Genomic DNA, 15366 nt, shown 5'->3' on the forward strand with positions numbered 1-15366 from the left:
CGTCGTGTCGCTGTGACGTAATTGGCCTTAAAATGCGGCCTTTAAGGCTGCAGACCCCAAATCCGGTCATTGGTACATCCTGGCTTGTGTAGTTACTAGGTAACAAAAGCTCAACACTGCCCCTAGCGTTCTGGAGCACTTCCGTTGTGTTTTGGAATTTGCATGTGCTTTGGGGTTTGCATGTGTTTTGGAGTTTGCAAGTGTTTTGGAGTTTGCATGTGTTTTGGAGTTTGTATGTGCTTTGTCTCTAGGGGCCACCGTACTAAACAGTACTTGTACACTGTGGAAATCCCATAAGAACGTCTCCTGAACTCTGAAAAATAACAAAACAAAGACTAAAAGGAGGTCATGGGTGCTGAAGATGATGATGATGAGGAGGAGGAGTAGCATGCATTTAAAAAGTGACTGATGTCCTAGAATACAACAGAACAGTGTCTCTACAAACTTATGAAAACATGACAGTCTTGCATTAGTTTGTATTCTTATGATTTCAAAAAACGAGGGAAAAATCTCCTTGAAATCCACAATTCCTTTTTGTTATTTCTTAGTGTGTGACGTATTTTATTGCCTTTATGATTGGTGCAAACAGTTTCCTGATTCATAATGGAAATAGATTTTAGACACAGGAGGAACACGCAGTGATCAGCAGGAGCAGCTTGGAGTCCAGTCTTCTTCACACTGAGGAGGGACATATATGCAGGAACAGTTGTCATAACTGTTACAACCACCAGATGGCGAAAGAGTCCCACTGCAACTTTAAGCCATGAAGGATGTGTCTTGATGTTTGCTTGTGATAAATCTGCTTTATGTGAGTCTTTTTCAGAAAGTAACAGTAACATGTCTGATTATATGTCTTTAATCAGTAAAGTCTCGCTTTGCTAGAAATAAATCAATAATAAAATTGTAAACATGCAGCTGTATGTTAGAAGTCAAAGGGTCCTTAAGTCTTCTGTAAATTGACGAGGATCAAATGAAGGACACAAGTATCTGTTCTTACTCTAATAAATGCTGCTTTAATATCCAACAGACTATTTTCCTTCCTCATCAGCAGTAAACAGCTCGACTGCGTCTGTGCATTTGTGTCCTCCATACTTGTTTACACAGACATCTCAGGCTTGATGCCACGATGCAGTGTAGAAACCTGACAACCCTCTGACTCATGTTCAAATGTTCAAGGACATTTCTCAGGATCATGTATGACCCCTTTTTGACATTTGGACTTTCATTAATAATATTTGTGTTTCTGAGTCATTTTTGTGGAGACGTCTGTCCAACGTAGTGTCCAAATGAAGCCTGAAGCTTTTCTTCACCCTCTTGTCAGATGGTCAGCAACAAAACTCTGTTCCAACCAATGTCTGATAAGAGATGAGACACAGCAGCTGAGCAAATGATCATTTCATGCTGAAGACATCCTCAGACAGAATTAAATACATACATAAACACAGCCTGGTGCCAATAACACAGCTAATGACACTGCTGTATCACTGGCTTTACTGATTAAAGACCATATCTGAAGGAAATCTTTGAACACAACAGAAAGTGACCTTTTAAACCTGCAACACTGATGCTGCATTCAAGGACCATTACAAACATCTGAAAGGACTTAAGAACATGAAGAAAATGTGACTTGTTTCTCTGTAATGAAGCTGTTTTAGTGAAGAAAGTTGAAAGGTCACAGAGCGACTGCTGAATCTTCTGCTCTAAACATGAACTCTGAACTTTGTGATGCTTCAGGAGGAAAACTGCTTCAGTTATTCTCTCAGATTAGTTTCATATTTTCTGCATCAGATTTGAGTGAGATCCTGGAATGAAGACAGAAGAAAAGACTTTGTTCAAAGTTTGATTTATAGTCAAACCTTCCAGTTTATTCACACAATAAAACATCAACACAATATATGAATTCATTCATTAAAATCACAGTTTTTCCTCATTTGTTTGATGATTTTGACAAAAACAAACACAAACACACACACATGGTCTGCCATACTCATAAAGAGAAATGTGGACATTTTTCAATACAAATATTCCAGAAACATTTAGAGGATAGAGAAGTTTACATTTTCATGTGGAGAAATATTTTAGTAAATCAAAATGATGATGAGCAGTGATAGCCTCCATAAACAGTCACAGGAAAGATCTCCTTTAAAAACTCAGAAACATCAAGAGAACAACTAGAAGATGTGGAGGTACCACCCATAATGTTTGACTGACAGCTGATCTCTGTGCAGAAATGATGGAGAGAAAATAAAATGAAACTAAAATACAGATTTAAACCCACAATATGAAAGACTTCAGTCTATTTCACTTTAATCAACTCTGCAGTGTCTCCATAAGAAAAATCATCATCATCATAATTATAGTAAACCCTCAGTCCACCATAGAGCGGCTGAGTGAATGTGGTCTGGACTCTGTGGAGGAGAGTCATGGTTTCAGAGACGCTGTAGAAGGACAAAATACCTGCTCTGTGATCCAGGTACACTCCTACTCTGGAGGAACGAGGACCTGAGACACGAGTTTGGATGTTGTTGTACCAAAATGTATAACTGTTGTTGTCACAATCTAATGACCAAGATTTGTCATTATATCCAAATAAACATTCATCATCCTCTCCTTTTCTGCTGATATTCTTGTATGCGACTGCTACATAACCTCCTCCCCTTCTCCACTCCACCTCCCAGTAACAACGTCCAGTCAGACTCTCTCTACTCAGGACCTGAAACCATTCAGTGAATCTGTCTGGATGATCAGAATAAGACTGTTGTTCTTCCATTACTGTTACTTTTCTGTTCCCCTCTGATAATAACAGCTGTTTGTTTGCTGTGTTTGGATCCAGTGTGATTTCACGTGAATATTTTAAGAATCCAGCTCTGGTCTTTGGCTCTGGTGGATCTGACAGTAAAACATCCACTTCAGTGACTGTCAGTGAGATGTTTGTCCATTCCTCTCTCAGAATGTCCTGTAGTTTATCTCTGACCTCTGACACAGCTGCTGTCACATCCTCAAAGTAGCTCAGAGGACGGATATTGATGCTGGATGAGTCTGTAGACTCACTGAGTGCTGACAGTGAGGGGTAGTTGTGTAGAAACTGGATGTGATCCTCTGTGTGTGAGAGCTGCTTCAGCTCAGCATCTTTCCTCTTCAGCTCAGTGATCTCCTGCTCCAGCTTCTCCTCAAGCTCTTTGACTCGACTCACTTCAGTTTCCTGCTGGGATCTGATCTGCTGCTTCACATCAGAGCTTCTTTTCTGGATGAGATGGATCAGCTCATTGAAGATCTTCTCACTTTGCTCCACTGTTTGATCAGCAGACTGATTGATGGCCTCCACCTCCTGTTGAAGCAGCTTCACATCTTTCTCTCTGTCCTGGATTCTCTGCTGGATGTTTTGTCGACTCACCTCCAGCTCTCTCTGCCTCTCAGTCCTTTCTGCTGCAGCTGAGACTGTGTCGTGGCCTTTATGTTCATCCACAGAGCAGAGATAACAGATACTCTGCTGATCAGTACGGCAGAACATCTTCATCACCTCATCATGACGAGAGTAGATGTTCTCCTGGAGCTTCTTGGAGGGCTCCACCAGCTTGTGTTTCTTTAATTGAACCACATCATAATGAGGCTGAAGGTGTTTCTCACAGTAAGAGACCAAACACACCAGACAGGATTTCACAGCTCTTAGCTTGATGCCAGAGCACAGATCACAGGCCACATCTTCAGGTCCAGCATAGCAGTGATCAGCAGGAGCAGCTTGGAGTCCAGTCTTCTTCAGATCCTCCACTAAATCTGCTAACATGGTGTTTTTCTCCAGGACAGGCCTCGCTGTGAAAGTCTGTCTGCACTGAGGGCAGCTGTAGATTTTCTTCTTTTCCTCTTCATCCCAGAAGCTTTTAATACAGTTCCTGCAGTAGCTGTGTCCACAGGGAATAGTCACCGGATCCTTCAGTAGATCCAAACAGACTGAACAGCAGAATTTTGTTTGATCCATTTGATTCATGTGCTGTGCCGTTTCACCGTCTCTCAGTGACTGTCAGACAGTTTCACTTCCTCTGAACAGAAACAACCTCTGTGCTCTGAAGGGAAACAGATCTCTGCTCTTTTTCACCTCCTACAGGAAATGAGGCTCACCAGCAACTGCATTTACACCATGTTGTTTAGACCCATCCTGATACAGACACATCTGTGAAGGGAGGCGCTAAAGAAATATCCTTACAGTGTGACTAAGAGCCATTCAGACAATGCAGGGTGTGTTATGTTTGATTACAACATGCAGTAACAAGTCTGACCCAGTTAAAGTTTAACAATTCATTTCTTCATGGTGCAAATATATAGTAGACTCAGGAGTTTAACTCAGTTTTCTTGGCCTTTGTTTATCGTTTCATTTAAAATCTTAATGGGTAAAGATCATCATAATTACATATGAAATTATATGTACAAATTATATGTTCCATTACACTATTAACAGCACAGATTATACAGCAAATATCAGATTCATGGATGGAGCCAGAGGCTAAATGACTGTTCAGTCCTCTTTAGCAAACGATCTTCATATGACGACAAACACGACAACAATCAGCTGTCAAACTGTACAAGAAGTTTACAGTAATGTAACAGAAGTTATATCACTTTATTTTTAAATGTACACACTCAGGGTCAGGACTGAAGACACTGATCGAGAAAATACTCTAAATATAAATATTCACCTTGTGGTGGACCACTAGAGGGCTCCACTCACACCCAGTGTTGAGGAAGTGTGTTCCTGTGTTTTGTGGCGCGATATGTGCAGTTGATGTTAGAGACGAATAATGAAGGAGTGAGAACTGAGAGCTCTGTGTCGTCGATGCTTACCTCCACATTGGTGACCCCTGACTTGAGCAGATAATGCAGACTCCGCTATGGATGCATCAGCGGCCGCCGGACCTCCACCTCCTGTTGCAGCTACGTTCGCTGTGGCTCTGAAACTCCCGGACTTTTGGCTCCATGACCCCCCGTCATGGTTCGTACACGTGGAGGCTCAGTTCGCCCTTCGCAGCATTTTGGCTGACGACATGGAAGTATCACCATGTGGTGGCCTCGCTTGACCTGCTGGCCACCCGTCGCGCGATGACGCTCCTCCGGGACCCACCCGCCCAAGGGAAATACACCGCCCTTAAAGAGCTGCTTCTTCGGTGCTATGCCCTCTCCGATGCTGAACGAGCCGAAAAGCTCCTTAACCTGTCAGGCTTGGGTGGCGGTACCGCGCTCGAGCTCATGGAGAACATGCTATCGTTGCTCGGGCCGGATGACGGGGGAATCCTCTTCGCCCACCTCGTCCTCCGCCAACTACCGGCCGCCGTGAGAGCTGTTCTCGCAAACTCCCCACTTCTGCCTGCGAAGGATTATCGCTCCCTGGCTGAAGAAGCGGATCGCATTCTCCTGGCTAGCCGCACTTTTGACGTTCACGCCCTGGCTACGGACTCGCCGGCGGCACCTTCCACGCCTCCACCTTCCTCCCCCGGAGCATCCGCCCCCTTGCTGACGGCAGGGATTGCTACACGCCGGCACCGCAGAAAGAGCATCTGTTTCTCCCATCACCGTTTTGGCGACAGAGCGCGTCGCTGCCTGCCGCCTTGCACTTTCACGGCCCAGGGAAACGGACCCGCCAGCGCGCCGTAGCAGCCGCGACCGCTGGCAATACAGAAAGGCTGCTCTTCATAGAGGACTCGCGCTCCGGGAGACGTTTTCTTGTGGACTCCGGCTCCCAGAAGAGCCTCCTTCCCCCTAGCGCTGCCGACGGACTAGCAGCGAACTGTGGGCTGCAGCTCATTGCAGCTAATGGCTCTCCCATCAAAACGTTTGGGGAAAGGTTGGTGACTGTTTGTTTTCATGGAAGGGATTTCCAGTGGAACCTTGTTGTTGCCGCTAGCTCTGTACCTATTTTAGGTGCTGATTTTCTGTGTGCTCATGGACTGCTTGTCGATGTTGCTAACAGATGTTTAATTGGTGCTCTCTCGTTTTCTTCGCTACCCTGTTTTACTCGGGCCGCCGAGCCCCTGATTCGGGCTAATGTAGTAACCTCCGGGGATGCTTTTCAGTGTTTGCTTTTAGAGTTTCCATCGCTGTCTGTCCCAAATTTCTCTAGCACGGTAATGAAGCATGGAGTTGAGCATTATATTCCCACGGTCGGGCCCCCGGTGTTCGCGCGCGCGCGCCGCCTCAACCCCGCGAAACTGTCCATCGCTCGGGAAGAGTTTGCAGCCATGGAGTGGCTTGGCATTGTACAGCGTTCGAACAGTGCATGGGCCTCCCCGCTTCACATGGTGCCCAAATCGGACGGTCGGTGGCGGCCATGCGGAGATTTCCGCCGTTTAAATAATGCCACGGAGAATGACCGTTACCCCATCCCCCACATTCAGGATTTTTCTGCCAATCTCACCAGAACGTCAATTTTAGAAAAAATTGACTTGGTGCGGGGGTATCACCAAGTTCCCGTGCGCGCCGAAGACGTTCCTAAAACCGCTGTCATTACCCCCTTCGGCTTGTTCGAGTTTTTGCGCATGCCATTTGGCCTGAAAGGTACCACCCAGACCTTTCAGCGGCTGATGGACTCCGTTTTGCGTGGGCTGCCGTTCGTTTTTGTTTATCTGGACGATATATTGGTGGCCAGCTGCTCAGCGAGCCAGCACGAGTCCCATCTGCGCCAGGTTTTCCAGCGTTTGGCAGCGCACGGCCTGATCATTAACCCTTCCAAGTGCCAGTTTGGGTTGCCGGTTCTGGATTTCCTCAGGCACCGCATTTCCGCTGAAGGTGTGGTTCTGTTGCCCGACAGAGTCCAGGCCGTTTCGGCTTTTCCGTGTCCCACGTCGGTTAAAGCGTTGCAGGAGTTCTTGGGGATGATAAATTTTTACAACCGCTTTCTCCCCAGAGCTGCCCACCTGCTACAGCCACTCTATGCTGCCTTAAAAGGTAAAACTGCCAAAGACCCGGTTGACTCGCTGCCAGAACGCGTCCATGCGTTTTCCACAGCCAAGTCTGCGCTGGCTGACGCCGCCCTGCTGGCACACCCGCTTCCGTCGGCGGAGATTGCGTTGACTCCGACGCGTCCGACGTGGCAGTGGGTGGGGTGTTGGAACAGCGGGTTTCAGGTCTCTGGCAACCGCTCGCCTTTTTCAGTCGTACGCTCCGGGATGCTGAACGCAAGTACAGTGTTTTTGACAGGGAGTTGCTGGCCCTGCACCTCGCGACACGACATTTTCGTTTTTTCCTCGAGGGTCGCAACTTTACTGCGTACGTTGACCACAAACCTTTGACGTTTGCGATGTCCAAGGTCTCTGACCCATGGAGCGCACGCCAGCAGTGCCAGTCGGCGGCCATTTCAGAGTTTACCACAGACATTCAGCATGTGGCTGGTAAGTCCAATCACGTCGCTGACTGTCTCTCACGTGTGTTGGTTTCTCCAGTGTATGTCGACTACGCTGCCATGGCCGCCGAGCAACGTCCTTGCCCTTCAGTCAACAAAAACGTGCCTTGTGCTGGAGGACATCCCGGTGTGGGACGGCGGTCCGCACCTTCTTTGCGACGTTTCCACCGGCCGCCACCGCCCCGTGGTTCCCCGCCCCATGGTTCCCCGCCCCGTGGTTCCCCGCCCCGTGGCGTTGTCGTGTTTTTGACTCTGTGCATGTCCTCTCTCATCCCGGCGTCCGGGCCTCGGTCAAGCTGGTCAGCGCCAGGTTCGTTTGGCCGGGCCTTCGCAAGACGGTGAAAGAATGGGCGGCGGTTTGTATCCCATGCCAACGCTCAAAAATCCACCGGCACACACAGGCACCCCTCGAACCTTTCCGTGTCCCGGGTAGGCGTTTCGATCACGTTCATGTGGACCTGGTTGGTCCCTTGCCGCAGTCACAGGGTTTCACGCACCTTTTGACTGTGGTGGACCGCACGACCAGGTGGCCGGAGGCGGTACCCCTGGCGTCCACGACAGCAGTGACGGTGGCCAAAGCATTTTTGTCAACGTGGGTTTCACGTTTCGGTCCCCCTGCTGAGATTACCTCGGACAGGGGCCCCCAGTTTGTTTCTCAGCTTTGGTCTGCTATGGCTGACGGCCTGGGGGTCAAGGTCCACCGCACCACAGCATACCACCCGCAAGCTAACGGGATGTGCGAACGGTTTCACCGGTCACTTAAGGCCGCGCTCCGGGCTTCCTTAACAGGTGGCGACTGGATCAACCGTCTTCCGCGGGTTTTGCTGGGATTGCATAGCGCGGTTAAAGAAGACCTCGGGGTTTCCCCGGCTGAACTGGTCCTCGGCCAGGAGGAATTCCCCGGGGAATTCTTACCTGAGAGCCCTCCACCATGTTTCGATACCTCTTTGTTGCCTTTTCGCCCCCCAAGAGACTCATGTCCTGTTCCTGGTCCTGTGCACCACTGCCTGCCTGACACTTTTGTTCCGAGTTCGTTGGACTGTGCTCGTTTTGTTTTCGTCAGGCACTGCGTCCACCATATGACGGGCCATACAGGGTTCTTAAACCAGGCAACAAACATTTCGTTTTGGACTTTGGGGGTCGGCAGGAGGTTGTCTCTGTGGACAGACTTAAGCCTGCACATGTAATGCAAGAGGATCAGGTGGTCCCGGCCCAGGCCCCTCGCCGCGGCCGCCCACCTGCCACCGGGCTGATGGATTCTGTTTTTTCCCCCAGGAACGACCCACAATCAACGGAGTCCGAGTCGTCGGCAACTTTTTCTGACCGCCAGTGCTAGCCTCGCTCAGGGTTGTCCTCTGTCAGTTCCCCACCCCCCCCCCGGTTCAGCCGTTCCGGCCGTTTGCTTAAGCTCCTGGACTAGTTCTGCTGGGTGTTTGGGGGGGGGCATGTGTGGTGGACCACTAGAGGGCTCCACTCACACCCAGTGTTGAGGAAGTGTGTTCCTGTGTTTTGTGGCGCGATATGTGCAGTTGATGTTAGAGACGAATAAAGAAGGAGTGAGAACTGAGAGCTCTGTGTCGTCGATGCTTACCTCCACAACCTAAACATTCAAAATGATTCAATTGCATGAAAAGAAATATGAACTCTCTACAATACTGGCTTCTGATTGGTTGAAAAAGCAGGTGCTGAACTTCAGAAGAGCTAAACCTGCAAAACTGTGTAAACCCAGAGTGGATGCTGCCCTCTGACCTTTCAGAAGTATGGTCTTTTTATGAAGACACAGTGGCAGAGTTATTATTCATCACTTTAAAGATGATATTCCTTATATGTTCTTCACTCGTTGTCTAGTAAAGTCCAGAGAATGAGACACATACTTTCAAAACATACAGCTGCATGTTAGAGATCACAGAGTTCTTCAGTCTTATGAGAACTCATGGAGACTAAATGTCAGACACATCAACAGTAAATATCGTTCCTCCCCCCGTGAGTTTGTGTCCTCCACACTTGTTTACACAAACATCTGAGGTTTGAACAGTGTGCAAAACCACATGTTACAAAGCTGCTGAGCTACTGAATACTGGAATATTTCATTCAATATCACCATCTGACCAAAGGACAAACACAGAGAGGATTAGAGCGCCAAACTTTGTTTCAAACTGTTTCAGATTTTAGAGGCAAAAAGCAGAATTTCTACCTGGACAAAGAAATCAAAGCAGGAGAAAAACAAGCTTTTTACATTTATTCAAAGGCATTATGTGAATGTACTCTGAGCCACAGCCTCCTAAAGTAAAGACATTTTATCATCTAAACCAGACAGAGTCATGTTTTCAGCAGTGTCTGTATCCTCCATATAGACCATGCCATGGTCCACCTAGGGTGACCAGGTGTCTGACTTTATGTGGGACTACACAGCGCTCAGTCCTTGTTTCCCTGTGCCACACACACATTGAGCCAATGTCCAGTTTTTTTATTGACTCTAGTTTCTGTCGATCGGTAGGCCCACAAAAAAACCCTGTACAGGAAGTAGATTTCATCTCTCTGATAAAAGGAGTTCTAATCCCTGATCCTATGAGTCTGACCCAGTAGATAATATTTATATGATCATATTTATGCCTTTGTTGTTTCACAAAGGGTTAAAAACATTCACAGGTTGGACTGTGGTTCTCCTTTTAGCGTCTCTGCTGGAATTTTAACTGTGAACCTCTTAGATCCAAACTTCTGAACTGCTCATTTCACAGAGGACAAAAGGGAAGAACCCCGAATCTCTTCTTCACCTCACTTTTATATCTGCTCACCCTTTCTCCCCCCTTCCCTCAGTGGACGTCACATCTTCACACTTGGGCCAATCAGGTTGTTGACATTTGATCATCTGATGTCCACCCACACCTCATCTCTCTCTGTCTTTCTATCTAAACTTAACACAGAATAAAACAGAGTAGCCAGTAGTGGGACATGGTTCCAGCAACTCTGATGGTGACGGCCCATTTGAAGCTGAAGCTCCGGCACATATGTCAAAAAAATCAACACACTGCTTCAGAAACGCTGTGCTGAGGTTTGGTTTGTCTGAACAGAGTCACGTGATCAATGACATCTGAAGCTTCATTCAGCACGTCACTGCTTCAGTACCTGATTCAATGATTTATAAGGAATTGAATCATTGGTGGGATTTGTGCTGTGTTTTGGTGATTTTGTGAGAGCGAATCAGTGTGTGACATAATTATAGACATGGAGCCAGGAAGAGAGGACGCTCTGCCTGTTCCTGAATAAAAACCTGTTCATCAGCATTTCTGCTCCCAGGTCTAAAATATGATACACATACTTACAAATATAGAAGTTATAGTATATAATATATCTTCCTGATGATCGCGGAAAATCGAACCTTCCCATTGAATGTTTTTGGTGATTTCCTTCCTCTTTGGAGCTAAAAGACACGACCCAAACACATGAGCTATCAATGGAAAGACAGAATGTCCTCTATGTAGTACATCAGGACTTATTAGGATAGCTCAAATAAGTCAAAAGATAGAGACCAAAAATAAATGTTTATTACTGAGGACATAAATGAATAGGCTGGTTCTCAGGAGGATATAAATGTACCTGACTGCTGGTTAATTACTTAATCAGGTGGAAGCAGGGACCTCACAGCACAAGCATACTCACAACCTATGAGATTGATTATAAGATTACAAGATTTTTTTTTTTTATTAGCAAAAAACATCAAGAAGCCACAGGACAACAACCCATGGCACGTGTTTAACATCAGACGGCCTCTGATGTCCAAATGAAGCTTTCTGAAGCTTGCATTGAAAAAATGGTTCATTACTCAAAGCTTTTCAGCACAGTCCTCTTTGGTGACATCTGGTGGACAAAACTACGAAGAGCAGCTTAAATCTGCAGCTTATAATGAACTGCTTCATTATTATTGCCTACTCTGCAGACCTGAAAAAACAATGTCATGTTTATTTCAATAATAAATCATTTAGATGAAAAAACCGGGACAGGAAACTGAACAGGTGACGCAGCTAGGGGCAACACTACAGACCAAGCTGGAACACTGACAGGCAGAGGAGCAGGCTCAACGAAAACAGTTTGTGTGAAACTGGTTCCATGCATTGAACCAGCAGGTGCTGAACATAAGGTGATCTAAACTGCAAAAACTAACAGAAACAGACCTGATCTCGGGAAGTCCGGATTCCCGTGTGAACTTATGAAATCCGCACTAGCGAGAACGCGAGTACGGACTCACGTACTTGAGCATTTAGAAATGGCCTAACAGTCTGCAGTTTATGAAGTAATCTCAGCTAACGTCAGCTAATGTTAGCTTGGTGGCAAGTAGCCTTCATAAATAGTAACAAAAATCACAGAGACATCGAAGATACTGAAGTTTCGCCCATCCCATTCTTCTTATGACGTGGTGTCAGAAATGCATTCCTGCCTGTGCACTGCTGGCTCTGTTGTGCTGGCTCCGGGTCCATTGTGTAATTGACGCCACCAACATTAACAGGACGCTTACATTAGAGCTGTTATTGTGTGTTTTGTTTAGGTTTCTGGCAATCGAAGAATCGAAGAAACTGTATTAATTCCAGAGGGAAGTTGAGTTTTTTAAAAAAAGGGCCACTGGTTGGACATGAACCCACGACAGCCGCTCTCAGCCATACATCATATGATTGCATGGTCATCCATCCGAGCTAAAGCTGCACCCGACTGCATTTAATCACCAAAATTGGAGAAGGGATAGAGAGGACATAGCCTAACATATGAAACAGGAAATGACCACTGTGTGTTCCATTTATTTTAACAAAGTAACTGTATTCTGAATATCACCTAATTAAATGGGAACTGTAACGGAATACAGTTACTCATATTTTGCATTTTAAATACGTAACGCCGGTACATGTATTCCATTACTTCCCAACACTGCCCAATGAAACACATTTAGCACTATGGATAAAAATGATCCAATGTGAAAATGTAATTTGACCCCCAACCCCCATCATCCAACACTTGAAAGAGAAAGAACATGACACCAGCAGTCAAACACAGTGGTGGTGGTGTAATGGTCTTGTCGAGGTATGTAAGGACGACATGAGAGCTTGTCACATTTCACTCACTTATTCTCAGCTTAACTCAACTGGTTTCACAAGGCGGCAAGGCCCCTCCAGAACCCAGAAACATTACTCTTCCCAGTTCCCCTATCGCTGGGAGTGAGTGGAGTCCCCTGGTGGTCCGCCACAAATACCACCCCCCTCCCAAACACCCAGCAGTGTCCCCCACTGGTCCAGGACCCTGGGCATAAGCAAACGGCCAGAACGGCTGAACCTGGGAGGCGGAGAAATGGTAGAGGGAGTCCTAGCCTGAGTATGAGGCCGGCGTGGGCAGCCAGGAAAGGCTGAAGGAAACTCGAGCTCCGGTGGTCGAGAGGCGCCGCTAGAGGAAAAACCAGAGTCCAGTAATCCTGTGAGGTGGTCGGCCACGGGGGGGGGGGGACCTGGGCTAGTGTCACTTGGTTGTCCACCAGAACATTGGCCAGTTTAAGTCTGTCCACACATACAGTCTCCCTGTGCCTGCCGAAACCCAAAACAAAGTGCTTCTGGCCTGATTTGAGGACCCCATATGGGCCGTCATAGAGTGGACGCAGCGGTGTCCTATGTGCATCATGCCAGACAAAAACAAACTTTGAACTGTTTGAAGTCTTTGGAACAAAGGTGTCATGCAGGCAATGGTCCACGGGACCTGGAACACCAAATGAGTCCACTTGCTAGCGAGGGGACAAAACCAGGGAATGGGAGCATGGGTAAGAATTCCCCGGGGACATGGAGAGGCTGACCGAGGGCCAGTTCAGCTGGAGGGATGCCAAGAACCACTGCACAGAACAGCCCCAGCAAAACCTGGGGTGGCCAACCCAGCCGCTAATAGTCAAAGAAGCGCGGAGCGCAACCTTAAGCGACCTGTGAAACCTCTCGCACATCCCATTAGCCTGCGGGTGGTATGCAGTGGTGCGGTGAATCTTGACCCCCAGGCTGTCAGCCCTGAAACATAATGAGGGCCCTGTCGGATGTAATGTCAGTAGGGGGACCACAACGTGAAACCCAAGTCAAGAAAACAACTGGTACCGGTCCGTGGCCCGGGGGTTAGGGACCGCTGCTTTAGTGTGCTTATGGACCTTTGTGCGCATGGAACGCATGCAGCCCATTCCCTAACTGACTTGCAAAGGCCTGGCCAAACAAATGTGGAGCTGACCAGTTTGACAGAGGCCCGGACCACCGGATACGATGACCCATGCACACAGTCAAAAACGCGAAGACGCCATGAAACGGGAACCACGGGTCATGAGCGACCAGTCGAAACGTTACAGACCAGAGGAGGAAAGGTCTGTGCTCCAGCATGAGGCCCGCTGGTGCAGACTGAAGTGCAAAGATGTCCGAGTCACCGCACTGCTTCAGGGCCAATCAGAATGTCCGGCCATCAGTTTGTGCCCTGAGGCTGGGCGATGCAGCAGGACAAGGATCCGAAACACATCAACAAGTCTACAAAACAAACAACTACAAACTAAAAATTTTGGAGTGTCCTAATGAAAGTTTGGACTTAAATGAGACTGAAATACTTTGGCATGATCTTAAACATCCTGTTCATGTCTGAAAACCCTCCAGTGTTTCTAAAAGAAAAAAAAAGGTTGTGGAATTGCGTAAACAAATTCTGGATTTAAATCAGATTGAGATGCTTTGCTGTGGTTCTTTTTTTACATGCAGAATAGTAAAGTGAACCAGAGTCAAATTCCTTTTTTGTGTGCGCAAACCTGGTCAAATAAAGATGATTTTGATTCTGATTCAAGAGATTCTGCAATAAGGAGTCAGCCAAAATTCCTCCATGACAATGCAAAAGACTCATCGTCAGTAACAATAAATTCTTGATTCCTTTTTTTGTTAGTACGGGAGACACAACCTGTTATTAGGTTTGGAGGGTAAATATGTTTTGATATTGAAAAGCGGAGAAAGTGTGAGAGTGCGTGCAAAGGTTTGAATACACAGGTGTGTGTGTGTGTGTGTGTGTGTGTGTGTGTGTGTGTGTGTGTGTGTGTGTGTGTGTGTAAGGGATTACAAGCTCTCAAGAAAACTGATTATTTCTTTTATTTAAGTTTCATTTGTTTTAGTATAATTTAAAAACAAAACAGCAACAATTGGCAGAGATGAGATTATTTTGACTTGGTAAACGTAACAAACAGATTTTGTGTTTGTTGTTACTTTTTCAAAAGTAACAATAACGAAGTTCACCTCCTCTTTAAAGACCGCAGGTGCAAATAGTTTAACGGTTAATGTAAAATATTTCTGAAGGAAATGTTCATGTTTTTTTAGGAAGGCTATAATCGTTCAAAAACAATGCCACACCACATCCTTCCAGTACATCTACAGTATAACGTCACAGAAAACATCATCACTGCAAAGCTGGTCTGTCTGCACTGTAGACCTGGCACCCAATCAAAAACATCTGACACTGTTGGGAAAAACAAAAACAAGCAAACACAAAGTGCTGAGATGTTACATAACTGACTTGATGAAGCCACCTGAGAAAATATTCTTCGGACACAAATACTGTCCTCACTTTTAAAGAACAAACTCTTAAATATTATGTTTAAAAGAAGATTTAAACCTGTTGCTGGCATAAAATTCAAAATGAGTATATATTCATATAAATAATTCATTTCTTTACAAATATATATACAGGAAGGTCTTGTATTGTCTCTGTCCCAGCCCATGAATTGGAAAACAAAAAACAAAAAAACAATAACTAAATAAAATCAAATAAATATATTCCACTTAAATACATACATATACAAACACAAACATTTAGATTTTTTTGTGGAAAAATACTTTATAAATAAAAGTCATCTAGTACAGTGCAGAAATGCTAAAACAGTGATTGTGATAATTTACAGAGAGAAAATAATAATAATAACGTACAGATGTGAGCCAGCTGCTGTA

At 46.1% G+C, this 15366-nt stretch overlaps 1 pseudogene; it reads left to right on the forward strand.

Annotated features, from left to right (window-relative positions):
• The first annotated feature begins 4883 nt into the window (after positions 1–4883).
• Positions 4884–5752, forward strand: LOC148097585 (uncharacterized; annotated as a pseudogene).
• Positions 5753–15366: the final 9614 nt, after the last annotated feature.

The sequence above is a fragment of the Neolamprologus brichardi genome, chromosome 18 (assembly GCF_056152115.1).
Source record: "Neolamprologus brichardi isolate AB-2024 chromosome 18, ASM5615211v1, whole genome shotgun sequence".
NCBI classification, from domain to species: Eukaryota; Metazoa; Chordata; class Actinopteri; order Cichliformes; family Cichlidae; genus Neolamprologus; species Neolamprologus brichardi.